Here is a 22545-nt window from a genome sequence, read left to right as displayed (position 1 = left end):
GCATCAAAAAGGAGGAAACACAGCGTCTGGTGATGTCCATGAGTTCAAGACTTCAGGCAGTCATTGCCAACAAAGGGTTTTCAACCAAGTACTAGAAATTAACATTTTATTTAATATTATTGAATCTGTCCAATTACTTTTGATCCCTTTAAAAACAAGGTGGCACATGTTAAGGAGCTGAAACTCCTAAACCCTTCATCCGATTTTAATGTGGATACCCTCAAATGAAAGCTGAAAGTCTGAACTTCATCTGCATCTGAATTGTTTTGTTTAAAATTCATTGTGGTAATGTCCATAACCAAAATTAGAAAAATGTTGTCTCTGTCCAAATATATATGGACCTAACTGTACCTGTGTGTCATCTCCTCCTGTATATAGTATATACCTGTATGTCATCTCCTCCTGTATATAGAATGTACCTGTATGTCATCTCCTCCTCTATATAGTATATACCTGTGTGTCATCTCTCCTGTATATAGTATATATCTGTGTGTCATCTCCCCTGTATATAGTATATACCTGTGTGATCTCCTGTATTAGACCTCGTTAACACGTTATTTGCTCAGTATTTTTACCTCAGTATTTGTAAGATAAATTGGCAGCCTGATAAATCCCCAGCCAACAGGAAGCCCTCCCCCTGGCAGTATATATTAGCTCACACATACACATAATAGACAGGTCATGTGACTGACAGCTGCTGTATTTCCTATATGGTACATTTGTTGCTCTTGTAGTTTGTCTGCTTATTAATCAGATTTTTATTTTTGAAGGCTAATACCAGACTTGTGTGTGTTTTAGGGCGAGTTTCGTCTGTCAAGTTGTGTGTGTTGAGTTGTGTGTGGCGACATGCATGTAGCAACTTTTGTGAGATGAGTTTTGTGTGGCAACATGCGTGTAGCAACTTTTTGTGTGTCGAGTTGCATGTGACAGGTTAGTGTAGCAAGTTGTGTGCAACAAGTTTTGCGCATGGCGAGTTTTGCACGTGGTGAGTTTTATGTCTGGTGCCTTTTGAGTATGTGCAAGTTTTGTGTGAGGCATCTTTTGCATGTGTTGCAAATTTTGTGCATGTGGCAATTTTTCCGCGTGTGCAAGTTTTGCGTGTGGCGAGTTTTCCATGAGGTGAGTTTTGCACTTGTGGCGAGATTTGCGTGAGCCTAGTTTTTGCATGTGGCGAGTTTTGCGCGTGGTGAGTTTTGAGCGGCGACTTTTGTGTTTCGACTTTTATGTGGCGAGGTTGGTGTATGTGTGGTGAAATGTGTGCTGAAGGTGGTATATGTGTTCAAGCACGTGGTAGTGTGTGGCGCATTTTGTGTGTGTGTTCATATCCCCATGTGTGGTGAGTATCTCATGTCTGGGCCCCACCTTAGCAACTGATCGGTATATACTCTTTGGCGCCATCGCTCTCATTCTTTAAGTCCCCCTTGTTCACATCTGGCAGCTGTCAATTTGCCTCCAACACTTTTCCTTTCACTTTTCCCCATTATGTAGATAGGGGAAAAATAGTTTGGTGAATTGGAAAGCGCGGGGTTAAAATTTCACCTCACAACGTAGCCTATGACGCTCTCAGGGTCCAGACGTGTGACTGTGCAAAATTTTGTTTCTGTAGCTGCGACGTCTCCAACACTTTTCCTTTCACTTTTTTTCCCCATTATGTAGATAGGGGCAACATTGTTTGGTGAATTGGAAAGTGCGAGGTTAAAATTTCACCTCACAACGTAGCCTATGACGCTCTCAGGGTCCAGACGTGTGACTGTGCAAAATTTTGTTGCTCTAGCTGCGACGCTTCCAACACTTTTCCTTTCACTTTTTTCCCCATTATGTAGATAGGGGCAAAATTGTTTGGTGAATTGGAATGCGCGGGGTTAAAATTTCACCTCACAACATAGCCTATGACGCTCTCAGGGTCCAGACGTGTGACTGTGCAAAATTTTGTGGCTGTAGCTTCGACGCCTCCAACACTTTTCCTTTCACCTTTTTCCCCATTATGTAGAGAGGGGCAAAATTGTTTGGTGAATTGGAAAGCGCGGGGTTAAAATTTCACCTCACAACATAGCCTATGACGCTCTCAGAGTCCAGACGTGTGACTGTGCAAAATTTTGTGGCTGTAGCTGCGACTCCTCCAACACTTTTCATTTCACTTTTTCCCCATTATGTAGATAGGGGCAAAATTGTTTGGTGAATTGGAAAGCGCGGGGTTAAAATTTCACCTCACAACATAGCCTATGACGCTCTCAGGGTCCAGACGTGTGACTGTGCAAAATTTTGTGGCTGTAGCTGCGACTCCTCCAACACTTTTCATTTCACTTTTTCCCCATTATGTAGATAGGGGCAAAATTGTTTGGTGAATTGCAAAGCGCGGGGCTAAAATTTCACCTCACAACATAGCCTATGACGCTCTCAGGGTCCAGACGTGTGACTGTGCAAAATTTTGTGGCTGTAGCTGCGACTCCTCCAACATTTTTATATTTCACTTTTTCCCCATTATGTAGATAGGGGCAAAATTGTTTGGTGAATTGCAAAGCGCGGGGTTAAAATTTCACCTCACAACATAGCCTATGACGCTCTCAGGGTCCAGACGTGTGACTGTGCAAAATTTTGTGGCTGTAGCTGCGACGCCTCCAACACTTTTCCTTTCACTTTTTTCCCCATTATGTAGATAGGGGCAAAATTGTTTGGTGAATTGGAACGCGCGGGGTTAAAATTTCGCCTCACAACGTAGCCTATGACGCTCTCGGGGTCTACATACATAGTAACATAGTAACATAGTTAGTAAGGCCGAAAAAAGACATTTGTCCATCCAGTTCAGCCTATATTCCATCATAATAAATACCCAGATCTACGTCCTTCTACAGAACCTAATAATTGTATGATACAATATTGTTCTGCTCCAGGAAGACATCCAGGCCTCTCTTGAACCCCTCGACTGAGTTCGCCATCACCACCTCCTCAGGCAAGCAATTCCAGATTCTCACCGCCCTAACAGTAAAGAATCCTCTTCTATGTTGGTGGAAAAACCTTCTCTGCTCCAGACGCAAAGAATGCCCCCTTGTGCCCGTCACCTTCCTTGGTATAAACAGATCCTCAGCGAGATATTTGTATTGTCCCCTTATATACTTATACATGGTTATTAGATCGCCCCTCAGTCGTCTTTTTTCTAGACTAAATAATCCTAATTTTGCTAATCTATCTGGGTATTGTAGTTCTCCCATCCCCTTTATTAATTTTGTTGCCCTCCTTTGTACTCTCTCTAGTTCCATTATATCCTTCCTGAGCACCGGTGCCCAAAACTGGACACAGTACTCCATGTGCGGTCTAACTAGGGATTTGTACAGAGGCAGTATAATGCTCTCATCATGTGTATCCAGACCTCTTTTAATGCACCCCATGATCCTGTTTGCCTTGGCTGCTGCTGCCTGGCACTGGCTGCTCCAGGTAAGTTTATCATTAACTAGGATCCCCAAGTCCTTCTCCCTGTCAGATTTACCCAGTGGTTTCCCGTTCAGTGTGTAATGGTGATATTGATTCCCTCTTCCCATGTGTATAACCTTACATTTATCATTGTTAAACCTCATCTGCCACCTTTCAGCCCAAGTTTCCAACTTATCCAGATCCATCTGTAGCAGAATACTATCTTCTCTTGTATTAACTGCTTTACATAGTTTTGTATCATCTGCAAATATCGATATTTTACTGTGTAAACCTTCTACCAGATCATTAATGAATATGTTGAAGAGAACAGGTCCCAATACTGACCCCTGCGGTACCCCACTGGTCACAGCGACCCAGTTAGAGACTATACCATTTATAACCACCCTCTGCTTTCTATCACTAAGCCAGTTACTAACCCATTTACACACAATTTCCCCCAGACCAAGCATTCTCATTTTGTGTACCAACCTCTTGTGCGGCACGGTATCAAACGCTTTGGAAAAATCGAGATATACCACGTCCAATGACTCACCGTGGTCCAGTCTATAGCTTACCTCTTCATAAAAACTGATTAGATTGGTTTGACAGGAGCGATTTCTCATAAACCCATGCTGATATGGAGTTAAACAGTTATTCTCATTGAGATAATCCAGAATAACATCCCTCAGAAACCCTTCAAATATTTTACCAACAATAGAGGTTAGACTTACTGGCCTATAATTTCCAGGTTCACTTTTAGAGCCCTTTTTGAATATTGGCACCACATTTGCTATGCGCCAGTCCTGCGGAACAGACCCTGTCGCTATAGAGTCACTAAAAATAAGAAATAATGGTTTATCTATTACATTACTTAGTTCTCTTAGTACTCGTGGGTGTATGCCATCCGGACCCGGAGATTTATCTATTTTAATCTTATTTAGCCGGTTTCGCACCTCTTCTTGGGTTAGATTGGTGACCCTTAATATAGGGTTTTCATTGTTTCTTGGGATTTCACCTAGCATTTCATTTTCCACCGTGAATACCGTGGAGAAGAAGGTGTTTAATATGTTAGCTTTTTCCTCGTCATCTACAACCATTCTTTCCTCACTATTTTTTAAGGGGCCTACATTTTCAGTTTTTATTCTTTTACTATTGATATAGTTGAAGAACAGTTTGGGATTAGTTTTACTCTCCTTAGCAATGTGCTTCTCTGTTTCCTTTTTGGCAGCTTTAATTAGTTTTTTAGATAAAGTATTTTTCTCCCTATAGTTTTTTAGAGCTTCAATTGTGCCATCCTGCTTTAGTAGTGCAAATGCTTTCTTTTTACTGTTAATTGCCTGTCTTACTTCTTTGTTTAGCCACATTGGGTTTTTCCTATTTCTAGTCCTTTTATTCCCACAAGGTATAAACCGCTTACACTGCCTATTTAGGATGTTCTTAAACATTTCCCATTTATTATCTGTATTCTTATTTCTGAGGATATTGTCCCAGTCTACCAGATTAAGGGCATCTCTAAGCTGTTCAAACTTTGCCTTCCTAAAGTTCAATGTTTTTGTGACTCCCTGACAAGTCCCCCTAGTGAAAGACAGGTGAAACTGCACAATATTGTGGTCGCTATTTCCTAAATGCCCGACCACCTGCAGATTTGTTATTCTGTCAGGTCTATTAGATAGTATTAGGTCTAAAAGTGCTGCTCCTCTGGTTGGATTCTGCACCAATTGTGAAAGATAATTTTTCTTGGTTATTAGCAGAAACCTGTTGCCTTTATGGGTTTCACAGGTTTCTGTTTCCCAGTTAATATCCGGGTAGTTAAAGTCCCCCATAACCAGGACCTCATTATGGGTTGCAGCTTCATCTATCTGCTTTAGAAGTAGACTTTCCATGCTTTCTGTTATATTTGGGGGTTTGTAACAGACCCCAATGAGAATTTTGTTACCATTTTTCCCTCCATGAATTTCAACCCATATGGACTCGACATCCTCATTCCCTTCGCTAATATCCTCCCTTAAAGTGGACTTTAGACAAGACTTTACATAGAGACAAACCCCTCCTCCTCTCCGATTTTTACGATCCTTTCTAAACAGACTGTAACCCTGTAAGTTGACTGCCCAGTCATAGCTTTCATCTAACCATGTCTCGGTTATTCCCACTATGTCAAAGTTACCTGTAGATATTTCTGCTTCTAGTTCTTCCATCTTGTTTGTCAGGCTTCTGGCGTTTGCGAGCATGCAGTTTAGAGGATTTTGTTTTGTTCCAATCTCCTCACTGTGGATTGTTTTAGAAATGTTCTTACCTCCCTTCAGAGTATGTTTTCCTGGGTCGTCTTTGTTCGAGTCTAATGTTTTTCTTCCCGTCCCCTCTTCTTCTAGTTTAACGCCCTCCTGATGAGTGTAGCGAGTCTTCTGGCGAATGTGTGTTTCCCAGGTTTGTTGAGGTGTAGTCCGTCTCTGGCGAGGAGTCCATCATACCAGTAATTCACACCGTGGTCCAGGAATCCGAATCCTTGTTGTCTGCACCATCGTCTTAGCCAGTTGTTTGCATCAAGGATCCTGTTCCATCTCCTGGTGCCATGCCCGTCTACTGGAAGGATAGAAGAAAAAACTACCTGTGCATCCAGTTCCTTTACTTTCTTCCCCAACTCTTCAAAGTCCTTGCAGATTGTCGGTAGGTCCTTCCTTGCCGTGTCATTGGTGCCAACATGTATCAGAAGAAATGGGTGGACGTCCTTGGAGCTGAAGAGCTTTGGTATCCTATCGGTCACATCCTTGATCATCGCACCTGGAAGGCAGCATACTTCTCTTGCAGTTATGTCCGGTCTGCAGATGGCTGCTTCTGTGCCTCTCAGTAGTGAGTCTCCCACCACCACCACTCTTCGTTGCTTCTTGGCTGTACTTTTTGCTGTCACTTGTTGCTGTGTGCCCTTTTCTTTTTTGCTTGCTGGTATTGCTTCATTCTTAGGTGTGCCATCTTCATCCTCTACAAAGATTTGATATCTGTTCTCCAGTTGTGTGGTTGGTGATTTCTCCATGGTCTTCTTGCTTCTTTTGGTCACATGCTTCCACTCATCTGCTTTTGGAGGTTCTCTGACACTTTTTGCACCTTCTGTGACCAGTAGAGATGCTTCTGTTCTGTCTAGAAAGTCTTCATTCTCTTTGATGAGTTTCAAAGTTGCTATTCTTTCTTCCAGACCCCGCACCTTTTCTTCTAAAAGGGCCACTAGTCTACACTTCTGACAGGTGAAATTGGATTCTTCTTCTGGTCGATCTGTGAACATGTAGCACATGCTGCAGCTCACCATGTAGGTTGTCACATCTGCCATGTTGCTCCTAGATCCTGCTGACTTGCTGTGTGTTTTCCTTCTTGTGTAATCTACTCAGCCAAGCTCTCTTGCAATAATGTCCTACACGCAAAAATTTGCGCGCCGTAAGACGCGCGGTTTGGTGATGCTTTCGAAGCAGCTGGTCCCGGCTGTACCCAACGATCTTCTAGCTTAGGGAGACTTCGCTTCTCCCAGAAGGCACCTGGAATATGCAAATTAGCCTCCTGAAGCTTGAATCCCTGGTTTGGTGATGCTTTCGAAGCAGCTGGTCCCGGCTGTACCCAACGATCTTCTAGCTTAGGGAGACTTCGCTTCTCCCAGAAGGCACCTGGAATATGCAAATTAGCCTCCTGAAGCTTGAATCCCTGGTTTGGTGATGCTTTCGAAGCAGCTGGTCCCGGCTGTACCCAACGATCTTCTAGCTTAGGGAGACTTCGCTTCTCCCAGAAGGCACCTGGAATATGCAAATTAGCCTCCTGAAGCTTGAATCCCTGGTTTGGTGATGCTTTCGAAGCAGCTGGTCCCGGCTGTACCCAACGATCTTCTAGCTTAGGGAGACTTCGCTTCTCCCAGAAGGCACCTGGAATATGCAAATTAGCCTCCTGAAGCTTGAATCCCATGGTCTAGACATGTGACTGTGCAAAATTTTGTGGCTGTAGCTGCGACGGTGCAGATGCCAATCCCGGACATACACACACACACATACACACACACATACACACATTCAGCTTTATATAGTAGATTGCTACATTCAGAAAAATCGAACCTATCAAAATCTAAAATAAATTAACCAGATCAGTAAACAGCATAACTAGAAAAAAAATGAAACACAAGAATTACGTTTTTTCGGCTGCCATAACATTGCAATAAAATGTAATAAGTGGTGATCAAAACATTTTATTTACCCCAAATAGGTACCTATAAAAACAATCTCACGGTGCAACAAAGCTATCACTCAGCCCCAGATCCCAAAAAATGCTGCAGATCTTGAAAAATGGCCACAAAAGGAAAAAAAAAATTCATACAAATTTCTGAATTTTTCTTTACCACTTAAATAGAAATAAACTATAGATGTTTGATATCTGCGTACTAGTATTGATCTGGGGAATCCCATTACCATGTCAGTTTTACCATATAGTGAACATAGTAAATTAAAAAAAAAAGCTATTCTGGAATTGCACTGTTTTGCAATATCACAGCATTTTTCAGCTGCATGTTAATGTGAAATTATCCTCAATCACAAATTCATATAACAATAAACTGGGTAGATTGTTAAATGAATAAGATGCTGCTTTTGTTTGTACATAATAATTAGAGTTCTGAATTTTTGGACTACAAGGCACACTTGGACCATAAGTCGCACCCCAAATTTTCAGAAGGAAAATAGGGAAAAAAATTAATGCGTCAAATGGGGGTCTATCTTACAGTCCAAATTAAGCTTAATGGGAGGGGGATAAGCAGCACTGGGATAGTGGGGTCACAGGAGGTGTTTGGACTGGTTGCCAAGATCTCAATCTTTGCATACGCCTACCCCGACAGCCATTTATCCAGAGGCCACTGCATTGCAGCAATGGAAGTGCGGGGTCTCTAGGCTTTCACAAAATATCTGCGGATCCCCCACACTAACGAGCACCGCTGAACCTGCTGCACTAGCCTGGAATGGGAGTCAGATCATCGCCCTGCAGTATCGGACCACCAAACACACCCTTTCTCCAGCCCGGAGTCTTCAGAATCACCCGACTCCTCTTGCTGTCACACTCCTAGTAAGTACATTCAAACTATAAGACGCACCTCCATTTTCCCCAAAACATTTTTGGGAAAAATATATGGCTTATAGTCTGAAAAATACGGTATATTGGGCCAGTCCAAGCCTGTTGGATGTATCTACATACCTATCTATTTATAGTGTTTGTGTCTGGGAGTGTGCGGATGAGTGTGTTTGGTTGTGTGTGTGTGTGCGCGTGAGCATGGTTGTGTGAAGGTTTGAAGCAGATGTGGAAAAAGTTCTGTAAAATATTGAAAAATAGAAGAATTAATGATTTATTTATGTTAGTTGACAAAATGCAAGGCGAGTGAACAAAATAGTAATTTAAATCAAATTAATATTTGGTAACCACCCTCTGTCTTCAAAAAAGCATTAAAGCACCATTTTTTTCTAGGAATGCCTGTACACACTTTTCTAAGGCTCTCTAAGGAGATTTTTCCAGACATATTGGAAAATTAACCACATATCTTTTGTAAAAGTTGACTTGTGCAGATACTTCTGTCTCTTCATGTAAGCCCAGACAGACTTTATGTTGAAATCAGTGACTTTTGGACGCCCTATCTTCCAGGACTCTTTGTTCCTTATTCTCAACATAGTTCATAATTACATTGGCTGTGTGTTTTGGAGCCTTAAACTTGCAAATAGCCTCAAAACATGCTTCACTGTTACCTGCAGAAACTCATTGTACCACTCTACAACATTTCATTGAACAAACTACTGATATTTTTGGAATCTAAATATTTAACAATTCAAAACAACTGCCAACATTTTCCTGAACCCCAGTTCCTATGTTTTCATACATAGTTGAATTGCTTGGTGTTGTTGAAGGTGTGTTTTTTACCAAAATACTTTCTTAAAGACCACTTATGGCCATGCTTTTCTGAACAGTAGATGGGTTTAGCTAAAATCCACTGGCTGCTGTCAGGTCTGAATTGATATCACTGCTAGACATCTTCCCCTTTTGAAGGTAGATAACCGAGACTTGATTTTCTTCGGCTGTATTAAATTTTTTTGGCTGTATATATGAACACCAAGCTTGACCATTTCATGGTGTCCTCAGTGCTTAGAAATGAATGCAGGCATACACTTATCCATGATGCAATATCATCAGTGGGGAGTCAGATTGACTACAAATTTATTCTGCAGGCGGACAATGACCCAAAGCAAAAAGCTATTGTTTTTAAGAAATAACTTTGGTGTAAAGAGCAATGGGTCTGGGAAGTGATGATATGACCCTCGCAGAGACCTGATATTTACATCATTGAGTCTGATGGGGATAGAATGAAGAAATAGAAGGATTTGTACAAACCTACATGTACAGAATTTCTGTGTTTAGCTCTCCAAGATATCTTGAATAACCTCGCTACCAAGTTTTTGCAAAATCTTTGCAAGTGTACCTAAAAGAATTTATGCTATCACGCTGTTTTCAAGGCTACCTGTGATCACACCAGATATAGATTTGATTGATTTTTTGTTTCATTCACTCACTTTGCATTTTATTAATTGATTTAAGTAAATTAATAGCACTTCTAATTTTGAAGCATTTGCATATGCATATATCCTGTATAAATATATTACCACATGGATAGACAAAAATCTTAACATTTTCTTAACATTTTCACGTCAAATGCATCCGTAAACAAACCATAAGGATAAATAATAGGTATAATATAATTTTGATTTATGGACAGTCAAAACATACATTACACAGCATCCATTAGTGAGTGTAAAAGCAATAAGATATAGTTTAATGTAGGTTTAAAAAAATTAAGTTCCATCAAACAAGAGTTTTAGTTAGAAACCCTAAAACTGCTTCTCATTTAGTCATAATATTCCTGATTTGAATATTTACTGCCAAACCTGTCTAGCTGCAAGCTTTGCAGAAAATAAATAAATTAAAATTCAGCTAATGCTATTTCCAGGAAAGTTCTAAGAATCTTATAACCAGTAGAGACAAGATATTTATAGTGACTATAAAATGTCTTTTTATATATATGTATATATTAAACCACATGGCAAAAATACATTTAACTACTAACATTCTGGAAAATCTATAAACGCCATGTTTAAATAAGAGAAACTAAGACATTTTGCAGAAATTGGAAGATTTTCAAATCAGCGTAACTTTGGCTTCATAATTTGTAGTTCTCTTTTCTCAGAAGAAATCATTTATTGTTTAAGCAATGCAACCTTTATTATATGCAGACATAGGAATGTTAACGTATCTCTAATTGTTGATGCTTCCTTTAATCCTTTCCTTGCCAAGTGTGCATCTAATAGATACTTGCATGGTGACAACTCAGAAGATAAAGATATATGAGTTAAGGTACCTTCATACATAATGAAGACAGTTTCAACGATGTCGAAGTCTGTTCCCTGTGACGTCACTGCTGTGCTCTGCTATACGGCCGGCGCTGACACAGTCAGTGCGGGAAGCTGACACCGGGGGACGTGACAGACATCGGAATGTGAATATGTACTGGTTTTTTTTTTAACTTTTACAATGGTAACCAGGGTAAATATTGGGTTACTAAGCGCGGCCCTGCGCTTAGTAACCCGATATTTACCCTGGTTACCCGGGGACTTCGGCATCGTTGAAGACAGTTTCAATGATGACAAAGTCTGTTCCCTGATCGTTGGTCGCTGGAGAGAGCTGTCTGTGTGACAGCTCCCCAGCGACCACACAACGACTTACCAACGATCACGGGCAGGTCGTATCGCTGGTCGTGATCGTTGGTAAGTCGTTTAGTGTAATGGTACCTTTACTTCCTGGCTGATAATTGCAGTAGAGATTCTCAGTTTTGGGCTACACTCACACTAGTGTATGACACGTCCGAGTGCTATGCGATGTTTTATCGGATAGCACTTGGCCCAATGTTATACTATTGGTCAGTGCAGATCTGCAATATTTTTCTCATGATGATTAGGTATGAAAAATAAAACGCAGCATACAGCTAGTGCATCCAATAATGAAAGTGCTGAGACAAATGGATATTGAGCAGTTGGTCTACTCATGACAAAAATATAATGAATGGTATTTGACCTGTAGAAAATTAGTCTGACGGGCTTAACATTTGACCTTTCAGACATTATATGGACTTCTTCACTGATTGCATATTGATTGCTAAACTGATTAAACGGTGTTGACAATTATTTACAAATGTTCGCTTTTTCTTTTTATTCTTTTTTCCACTGGAAATTACTAATAAAATATATTAGGACTTGTTGAAAAGTTGGATATTTTAAATATCTGCAACATCTGCAATATTTTGATTTACTTTACATAATGCATTGAATTGTCCTGAAAATAACCAAAAAAGTAGATGATGAAATTTCTCATTAAGCTGCAAAGAGGCTGCAAAGGTTAAACTAGAGATTTTCTACCTCTTGATGATGCATTTGAAAGCATTGCACATTATACATCTGTCTGCTAAGCGCTATTAAACATTTATTTCATGTACAGTACGGGCAGTATAAATACAGATAATTTAAAGTGTTTTATGTTTCTAATTCTGTCAGGAATCTATCCTGCACATGTTTTTTTTTCAAAGGAAATACACTTAAAAAATAATTTCCAAAAAAAGTAAATAATATTTACAAATACATACATAGCTACTACACACAAACAGCAATAAAAGGTATTACTTACTTACTAATAAGAAGCATAATTATGACATGGTGGGGATATCTGAAACGTGGCTAAATGAGAGCCATGACTGGGCTGTGAACTTGCAGGGCTATAGTCTGTTCAGAAATGACCGTACAGATAAGCGAGGGGGAGGGGTGTGTCTATATGTAAAATCGTCCTTAAAACCCATCCGGCGTGATAATATAGGTGAATTTAATGAAAATGTAGAATCCCTGAGGGTGGATATAAGGGGAGGGGGAAAAATAATAAATTACTGATAGGGGTTTGTTATAAATCTCCAAAAATAATGGAAGCAACAGAGAATATCCTCGTAAAGCAAATAGATGAAGCTGCGACTCAAGGAGAAGTCATTATTATGGGGGACTTCAACTACCCTGAAATAGATTGGGGAAAAGAAACCTGTAGTTCCAGCAAAGGTAATCGGTTTTTGACAACTGTGAGAGACAATTACCTTTCACAGCTGGTTCAGGACCCAACAAGAAGGGGGGCACTGCTAGACCTAATATTAACCAACAGGCCAGACCGCATATCAAATATAAAGGTTGGGGGTCACTTGGGAAATAGCGATCACAAAATAATAAGTTTTCATGTATCCTTTAAAAAGATGTGTAATAGAGGGGTTACAAGGACACTAAACGTCAGGAGGGCAAATTTCCAACGGATGAGAGAGGATCTTGGTGCAATTAAATGGGACGATATCCTGAGACACAAAAATACACAAAGAAAATGGGAGACATTTATTAGCATCCTGGATAGGACCTGTGCACAGTATATACCGTATTGGAATAAACATACTAGAAATAGGAGGAAACCAATATGGCTAAATAGAGCTGTAAGGGGCGCAATAAGTGACAAAAAGAAAGCATTTAGAGAATTAAAGGAAGTAGGTAGTGAGGAGGCATTAAATAAATACAAAAAATTAAATAAATTCTGTAAAAAGCAAATCAAGGCAGCAAAGATTGAGACAGAGCGACTCATTGCCAGAGAGAGTAAAAATAATCCCAAAATATTCTTTAACTACATAAATAGTAAGAAACTAAAAAATGATAGTGTTGGCCCCCTTAAAAATAGTCTGGGTGAAATGGTGGATGAGGATGAGGAAAAAGCCAATATGCTAAATGACTTTTTTTCATCAGTATTTACACAAGAAAATCCCATGGCAGACAAAATGACTAGTGATAAAAATTCCCCATTAAATGTCACCTGCTTAACCCAGCAGGAAGTGCGGCGGCGTCTAAAAATCACTAAAATTGACAAATCTCCGGGCCCAGATGGGATACACCCTCGAGTAGTGCAGGAATTAAGTACAGTCATTGATAGACCATTATTTTTAATCTTTAAAGACTCCATAATAACAGGGTCTGTACCACAGGACTGGCGTATAGCAAATGTGGTGCCAATATTCAAAAAGGGAGCAAAAACTGAACTCGGAAACTATAGGCCAGTAAGCTTAACCTCTACTGTGGGTAAAATCCTGGAGGGCATTCTAAGGGATGATATACTGGAGTATCTGAAGAGGAATAACCTCATGACCCTGTATCAGCACGGGTTTACTAGGGACCGTTCATGTCAGACTAATTTGATCAGTTTCTATGAAGAGGTAAGTTCCGGACTGGACCAAAGGAACCCAGTAGATGTAGTGTATATGGACTTTTCAAAAGCTTTTGATACGGCACACTCGGACTGGGTAGCGGTTAGCAATGGGGTACCACAGGGGTCAGTATTGGGTCCTCTTCTTTTTAACATATTTATTAATGACCTTATAGGGGCATTCAGAGTAGAATTTCAATATTTGCAGATGACACTAAACTCTGCAGGGTAATCAATACAGAGGAGGACAATTTTATATTACAGGATGATTTATGTAAACTAGAAGCTTGGGCTGATAAATGGCAAATGAGCTTTAATGGGGATAAATGTAAGGTCATGCACTTGGGTAGAAGTAATAAGATGTATAATTATGTGCTTAATTCTAAAACTCTGGGCAAAACCGTCAATGAAAAAGACCTGGGTGTATGGGTGGATGACAAATTCATATTTAGTGGCCAGTGTCAGGCAGCTGCTACAAAGGCAAATAAAATAATGGGATGCATTAAAAGAGGCATAGATGCTCATGAGTAGGGTTGAGCGAAACGGGTCGTTCATTTTCAAAAGTCGCCGACTTTTGGCAAAGTCGGGTTTCATGAAACCCGATCCGACCCCTGTGCGGGGTCGGCCATGCGGTACGCGACTTTCGCGCCAAAGTCGCGTTTCAATGACGCGAAAAGCGCCATTTCTCAGCCAATGAAGGTAAACGCAGAGTGTGGGCAGCGTGATGACATAGGTCCTGGTCCCCACCATCTTAGAGAAGGGCATTGCAGTGATTGGCTTGCTGTCTGCGGCGTCACAGGGGCTATAAAGGGGAGTTCCCGCCGACCGCCATGTTACTGCTGCTGATCTGAGCTTAGGGAGAGGTTGCTGCCGCTTCGTCAGAAGCAGGGATAGCGTTAGGCAGGGTCCATTAACCACCAAACCGCTTATGCTGTAGCGATTTCCACTGCCCAACACCACCTTCGGTGTGCAGGGACAGTGGAAGCTACATTTTTTTTTTTTTCCCCCTCAGCGCTGTAGCTCATTGGGCTGCCCTAGAAGGCTCCCTGATAGCTGCATTGCTGTGTGTACGCCGCTGTGCAAACCAACTGCTTTTTTCAAAGCACAAATCCTCTTGTTCCTTCCTTTCTGCACAGCTATCTTTTTGGTTTGTACACACTTTTTATTTAATTTGTGCATCAGTCCACTCCTTATTGCTGCCTGCCATACCTGGCTGAGATTACTGCAGGGAGATAGTAATTGAAGGACACTCCCTGTTTTTTTTTTTTTTTTTGTGGGAGATTAAGATTGACATTTCTGCTAGAGTGCCATCCCTGTCTGTGTCATCTCTCACTCAGTGGGCCATAGAAAGCCTATTTATTTTTTTGCTTGATTTGGGTTATAAAATCTACCTGAAAAAATCACTACATCAATCAGTGGGAGAAAAATATTGGCCTCAGGGCTTGTGTGCCACTCTTGACTCCTGTGTGCATCATCACTCACTCAGTGGGCCATAGAAAGCCTATTTATTTTTTTGCTTGATTTTGGTTCTAAAATCTACCTGAAAAAATCACTACATCAATCAGTGGGAGAAAAATATTGGCCTCAGGGCTTGTGTGCCACTCCTGACTCCTGTGTGCATCATCACTCACTCAGTGGGCCATAGAAAGCCCATTTTTTTTTTTTTTTTGCTTTATTTGGGTTCTAAATTCTACCTGAAAAAATCAATAAATCAATCAGTGGGAGATTAATATTGGCCTTTGGGCTTGTGTGCCAGTCCTAAGCGTGCCATCTCTCTCTCTCAGATAGTGGGCCATAGAAAGCCTATTTATTTATTTTTTTTTATTGGGTTTATAAATTTTCCCTGGAAAAAAAAAAAAAGTGGGAGATTAATATTGGCCTCTGGGCTTGTGTGCCAGTCCTGAGCGTGCCATCTCTCTCACAAATAGTGGGCCATAGAAAGCCTATTTATTTTTTTTTTTTTGGTTTTATAAATTCTCCCTTAAAAAAAAAAGGGAGATTAATATTGGCCTTTGGGCTTGTGTGCCAGTCCTAAGCGTGCCATCTCTCTCTGTCTCTCAGATAGTGGGCCATAGAAAGCCTATTTATTATTTTTTTTATTGGGTTTATAAATTTTCCCTGGAACAAAAAAAAAAAGTGGGAGATAAATATTGGCCTCTGGGCTTGTGTGCCACTCCTGACTCCTGTGTGCGTCATCTCTCACTCAGTGGGCCATAGAAAGCCTTTTTTTGTTTTATTTGTTTTCTAAATTCTCCCTGAAAAAATCATTTTATTTTATTTGGTTTCTAAATTCTTCCTGAAAAAATCATTTTATTCTATTTTTTTTTTCCTAAAGTCTCCCTGAAAAAAAAAAAAAAAAAACAAATCAGTGGGAGATTAATATTGCCCTTTCTGCTTGTGTGCCAGTCTTGACTCCTGGGTGTGCCATCTCTCTCTCTCTCTCCAATTGTGGGCCATAGAAAGCCTATTATTTTTTTAGCTTGATTTGGGTTCCAAAATCTACCTGAAAAAATCACTACATCAATCAGTGGGAGATAAATATTGGCCTCTGGGCTTGTGTGCCACTCCTGATTCCTGTGTGCGTCATCTCTCACTCAGTGGGCCATAGAAAGCCTTTTTTTGTTTTATTTGTTTTCTAAATTCTCCCTGAAAAAATCATTTTATTTTATTTGGTTTCTAAATTCTTCCTGAAAAAATCATTTTATTCTATTTTTTTTTTCCTAAAGTCTCCCTGAAAAAAAAAAAAAAAAAAACAAATCAGTGGGAGATTAATATTGCCCTTTCTGCTTGTGTGCCAGTCTTGACTCCTGGGTGTGCCATCTCTCTCTCTCTCTCCAATTGTGGGCCATAGAAAGCCTATTATTTTTTTTAGCTTGATTTGGGTTCCAAAATCTACCTGAAAAAATCACTACATCAATCAGTGGGAGATAAATATTGGCCTCTGGGCTTGTGTGCCACTCCTGACTCCTGTGTGCGTCATCTCTCACTCAGTGGGCCATAGAAAGCCTTTTTTTGTTTTATTTGTTTTCTAAATTCTCCCTGAAAAAATCATTTTATTTTATTTGGTTTCTAAATTCTTCCTGAAAAAATCATTTTATTCTATTTTTTTTTCCTAAAGTCTCCCTGAAAAAAAAAAAAAAAAAAAAATCAGTGGGAGATTAATATTGCCCTTTCTGCTTGTGTGCCAGTCTTGACTCCTGGGTGTGCCATCTCTCTCTCTCTCTCCAATTGTGGGCCATAGAAAGCCTATTATTTTTTTAGCTTGATTTGGGTTCCAAAATCTACCTGAAAAAATCACTACATCAATCAGTGGGAGATAAATATTGGCCTCTGGGCTTGTGTGCCACTCCTGACTCCTGTGTGCGTCATCTCTCACTCAGTGGGCCATAGAAAGCCTTTTTTTGTTTTATTTGTTTTCTAAATTCTCCCTGAAAAAATCATTTTATTTTCTTTGGTTTCTAAATTCTTCCTGAAAAAATCATTTTATTCTATTTTTTTTTTTCCTAAAGTCTCCCTGAAAAAAAAAAAAAAAATCAAATCAGTGGGAGATTAATATTTACATTTGTGCTTCAGTGACAGTCCTGCGTGTGTGGCATCTCTCTCATTTGTTGCCACCAACAACAGAGTGTGTAACATTGTGCCTGATTTTCGTTGTGGTCTCACTCACCTGTAAAGGGGTAGCTAAATCATACTGAAGTTATAGCTCACCGTGTAATTTGTGTGACAGCAACAAATACCGTTAGTTTGTTTACGTTTTTAAAACAATGAGGAAGTATGGTGGAAGAGGTCGTGGCCGGGGGCGTTCATTGTCAGCTGGTAATGAGGGTAGTGGTAGTGGTGGAGCATCAGCTGGTCGTGGGAAAAAAATATTGCACCTAAGTCTGGAGCTGTGGAGCCAGGTTCGTCGTCTGGCTACACAAGGCCTCGAACGCTCCCTTTTCTGGGAGTAGGAAAACTGCTTTTAAAGCCGGAGCAGCAAGAGCAAGTTTTGGCTTATCTTGCTGACTCAGCCTCTAGCTCTTTTGCCTCCTCTCGTGAAACTGGTAAATGTCAAAGCAGCGCGTCGTTAGTGGATGTTCACGGTCAGGGACAAGTCGCTTCCTTGTCCTCTTCAGCAAAAACAACAACAGAGAAGAATGCAGCAGGCGACACAACGGGTTACTCCATGGAGCTCTTTACACATACCGTCCCTGGCTTAGAAAGTGAAGCAGTTAACAGTCCATGCCCATTACAAGTTGAATCTGACATGGAGTGCACTGATGCACAGCCACAGCCAGACTACTATGCTGGTCCTTTGACTCAGACCACAACATTGCCCTCGCAGGGTGCTGATCAAGAATCAGACCCTGATGAGACTATGTTGCCCCATCACGAACGCTATACCACCGACCGACACGGTGACACAGACGAAGTTGCACACGAGCTACAAGAAGAGGTAATAGATGACCCAGTTCTTGACCCCGATTGGCAGCCATTGGGGGAACAGGGTGCAGGCGGCAGCAGTTCTGAAGCGGAGGAGGAGGGGCCGCAGCAGGCATCAACATCGCAACAGGTTCCATCTGCCGGGCCCGTATCTTGCCCAAAACGCGTGGCAAAGCTAAAACCTGTTGGAGGACAGCGTGGCCATCCGGTTAAAGCTCAGTCTGCAATGCCTGAAAAGGTATCCGATGCTAGAAAGAGTGCAGTCTGGCATTTTTTTAAACAACATCCAATTGATCAGCGCAAAGTCATCTGTCAAAAATGTTCAACTACCTTAAGCAGAGGACAGAATCTGAAAAGTCTCAATACAAGTTGCATGCATAGACATTTAACCACCATGCATTTGCAAGCCTGGACTAACTACCAAACGTCCCTTAAGGTTGTAGCACCCTCGGCCAATGAAGCTAGCCAGCAACGCAACATCCCTTCCGGCAGTGTAGGGCCACCATTTTCCGCACCACCTGCAGTATCTGTGCAGGTTTCTTTGCCAGGCCAAAGCCGTCAGGGTCAGGGAATCACCAGTTTCGTAGTAGGAAACACTGCATCTAGGGCACCGGTGGCAACAATACCATCTCCCACCGTCTCTCAGTCTGCCATGTCCACCGGCACCCCCGCTAGTTCCACGATCTCCAGCTCTCCAGTCCAGCTCACCCTACATGAGACTATGGTTAGAAAAAGGAAGTACTTAGCCTCGCATCCGCGTACACAGGGTTTGAACGCACACATAGCTAGACTAATCTCGTTAGAGATGATGCCCTACCGGTTAGTTGAAAGCGAAGCTTTCAAATCCCTGATGGACTACGCTGTACCACGCTACGAGCTACCCAGTCGACACTTTTTTTCCAGAAAAGCCATCCCAGCCCTCCACCAGCATGTTAAAGAGCGCATCGTCCATGCACTCAGGCAATCTGTGAGCACAAAGGTGCACCTGACAACAGATGCATGGACCAGTAGGCATGGACAGGGACGTTACGTGTCCATCACGGCACACTGGGTAAATGTGGTGGATGCAGGGTCCACAGGGGACAGCAAGTTTGGGACAGTTCTGCCTAGCCCACGGTCTAGGAAACAATTGGCTGTAGCCGTTTGCACCCCCTCCTCCTCCTCTTCGTCCTCCTGCAGAAGCGAGAGCTCGTCCACAGACCGCAGTCGCACAACCACTCCATCCGCAGCTGCCACTGTTGCACACCAGGTCTCCCATTATGGGGCAGCTACTGGCAAACGTCAGCAGGCTGTATTGGCTATGAAGTGTTTGGGCGACAACAGACACACCGCGGAAGTTCTGTCCGAGTTCTTGCAGAAAGAAACGCAGTCGTGGCTGGGCACTGTAGATCTTGAGGCAGGCAAGGTAGTGAGTGATAACGGAAGGAATTTCATGGCTGCCATCTCCCTTTCCCAACTGAAACACATTCCTTGCCTGGCTCACACCTTAAACCTGGTGGTGCAGTGCTTCCTGAAAAGTTATCCGGGGTTATCCGACCTGCTCCTCAAAGTGCGTGGACTTTGCTCACATATCCGCCGTTCGCCCGTACACTCCAGCCGTATGCAGACCTATCAGCGTTCTTTGAACCTTCCCCAGCATCGCCTAATCATAGACGTTGCAACAAGGTGGAACTCAACACTGCACATGCTTCAGAGACTGTGTGAACAGAGGCGGGCTGTTATGTTTTTGTGGGAGGATACACATACACGGGCAGGCAGTAGGATGGCAGACATGGAGTTGTCAGGTGTGCAGTGGTCGAAGATTCAAGACATGTGTCAAGTCCTTCAGTGTTTTGAGGAATGCACACGGCTGGTTAGTGCAGACAACGCCATAATAAGCATGAGCATCCCCCTAATGCGTCTGCTGATGCAAAGTTTGACGCACATAAAGGATCAGGCGTCTGCAGCTGAGGAAGAGGAAAGCCTTGATGACAGTCAGCGATTGTCTGGCCAGGGCAGTGTACAGGACGAGGTAGCGGGCGAAGAGGAGGAGGAGGACGAGGAGGATGATGGGGATGATTATATTTTTAATGAGGAAGCTTTTCCGGGGCCACTGGAAATTGGTGGCGCGGCAAGGCCGGGTTCTGGTTTTTTGAGGGACACAAGTGACATGGATTTGCCTGAAACTGCCCCTCAACCAAGCACAACCGCAGATTTGAGAACTGGAACTTTGGCCCACATGGCGGATTATGCCTTATGTATCCTCAAAAGGGACACACGCATAACTAAAATGATGAATGATGACGATTACTGGTTGGCCTGCCTCCTTGATCCTCGCTATAAAGGCAAATTGCAAAATATAATGCCACATGAGAACTTGGAACTAATATTAGCAACCAAACAATCAACTCTTGTTGACCGTTTGCTTCTGGCATTCCCTGCACACAGCGCCCGTGATCGTTCTCACACGAGCTGCAGGGGCCAGCAGACCAGAGGAGTTAGAGGGGCAGAAATCAGAAGTGGCGTTGGCCAGAGGGGTTTTCTGACCAGGTTGTGGAGTGATTTTGCTATGACCGCAGACAGGACAGGTACTGCAGCATCAATTCAAAGTGACAGGAGACAACATTTGTCCAGTATGGTTACAAACTATTTTTCATCCCTTATCGATGTTCTCCCTCAACCGTCATTCCCATTTGATTACTGGGCATCAAAATTAGACACCTGGCCAGAATTGGCAGAATATGCATTGCAGGAGCTTGCTTGCCCGGCAGCTAGTGTCCTATCAGAAAGAGTATTCAGTGCTGCAGGTTCAATACTAACAGAAAAAAGGACTCGTCTGGCTACCCAAAATGTAGATGATCTAACCTTAATTAAAATGAACCACAACTGGATTTCGAAATCTTTTGCCCCACCTTGCCCGGCTGACACCTAGCTTTCCTATGAAAAGGTCTTGCCTGTGGACTATTCTGAATGCCTTTTCCAATCTCGTAATTTTCTGCACCTGATTGTCCAGCATACGACATGTTTACACCTCACTAAATGGCCAAACTCCCCACACGGGGCCGTGGTATCGACACTTGGCGACAGCACCCGTGAGAGTGCAGTTTGTCTGAAGATGTAGGTGAGCCCGCTTTTGGTCAACGGCACTGCCACTGGGTCCCTCCTAGTACAATAAAGTGTCTCTGGCGGTGGTGGTGCGGATCCAACGTCAGACACACCATTGTAATATGAGGGGCCCTGGGCCTGTACCGCCGGCCACAAGACAGTTTCCCCCCACCCCAGCTCAAACAGTGCTCTACCACTTGCAAAATTATCTCACAGCTCCACCAATGTTTAGTCTATGCGCTGACATCCTTCAATGCCTGCCACTGACAATACCATTGTATTGACATTTTTGTTATGTTAGGCCTTCGATGCCTGTCTGTGGTCACTCCTTCCACTAGGCCTCCACTGACCACACCACTGCTGCCCGTGTACCCCTGGAACCAATTTAAAATTGCCTACAGCCATGTGTTATTATTTTAGGCCTTCGATGCCTGTCTGCGGTCACTCCTTCCACTAGGCCTCCACTGACCACACCACTGCTGCCCGTGTACCCCTGTAACCAATTTAAAATTGCCTACAGCCATGTGTTATTATTTTAGGCCTTCGATGCCTGTCTGTGGTGACTCCTTCCACTAGGCCTCCACTGACCACACCACTGCTGCCCGTGTACCCCTGTAACCAATTTAAAATTGCCTACAGCCATGTGTTATTATTTTAGGCCTTCGATGCCTGTCTGCGGTGACTCCTTCCACTAGGCCTCCACTGACCACACCACTGCTGCCCGTGTACCCCTGGAACCAATTTAAAATTGCCTACAGCCATGTGTTATTATTTTAGGCCTTCGATGCCTGTCTGCGGTCACTCCTTCCACTAGGCCTCCACTGACCACACCACTGCTGCCCGTGTACCCCTGGAACCAATTTAAAATTGCCTACAGCCATGTGTTATTATTTTAGGCCTTCGATGCCTGTCTGCGGTGACTCCTTCCACTAGGCCTCCACTGACCACACCACTGCTGCCCGTGTACCCCTGTAACCAATTTAAAATTGCCTACAGCCATGTGTTATTATTTTAGGCCTTCGATGCCTGTCTGCGGTCACTCCTTCCACTAGGCCTCCACTGACCACACCACTGCTGCCCGTGTACCCCTGTAACCAATTTAAAATTGCCTACAGCCATGTGTTATTATTTTAGGCCTTCGATGCCTGTCTGCGGTGACTCCTTCCACTAGGCCTCCACTGACCACACCACTGCTGCCCGTGTACCCCTGGAACCAATTTAAAATTGCCTACAGCCATGTGTTATTATTTTAGGCCTTCGATGCCTGTCTGCGGTGACTCCTTCCACTAGGCCTCCACTGACCACACC

This window comes from Ranitomeya imitator, chromosome 3, assembly GCF_032444005.1.
Source record: "Ranitomeya imitator isolate aRanImi1 chromosome 3, aRanImi1.pri, whole genome shotgun sequence".
Lineage (NCBI taxonomy): Eukaryota > Metazoa > Chordata > Amphibia > Anura > Dendrobatidae > Ranitomeya > Ranitomeya imitator.
This window is presented reverse-complemented; position numbering follows the sequence as displayed.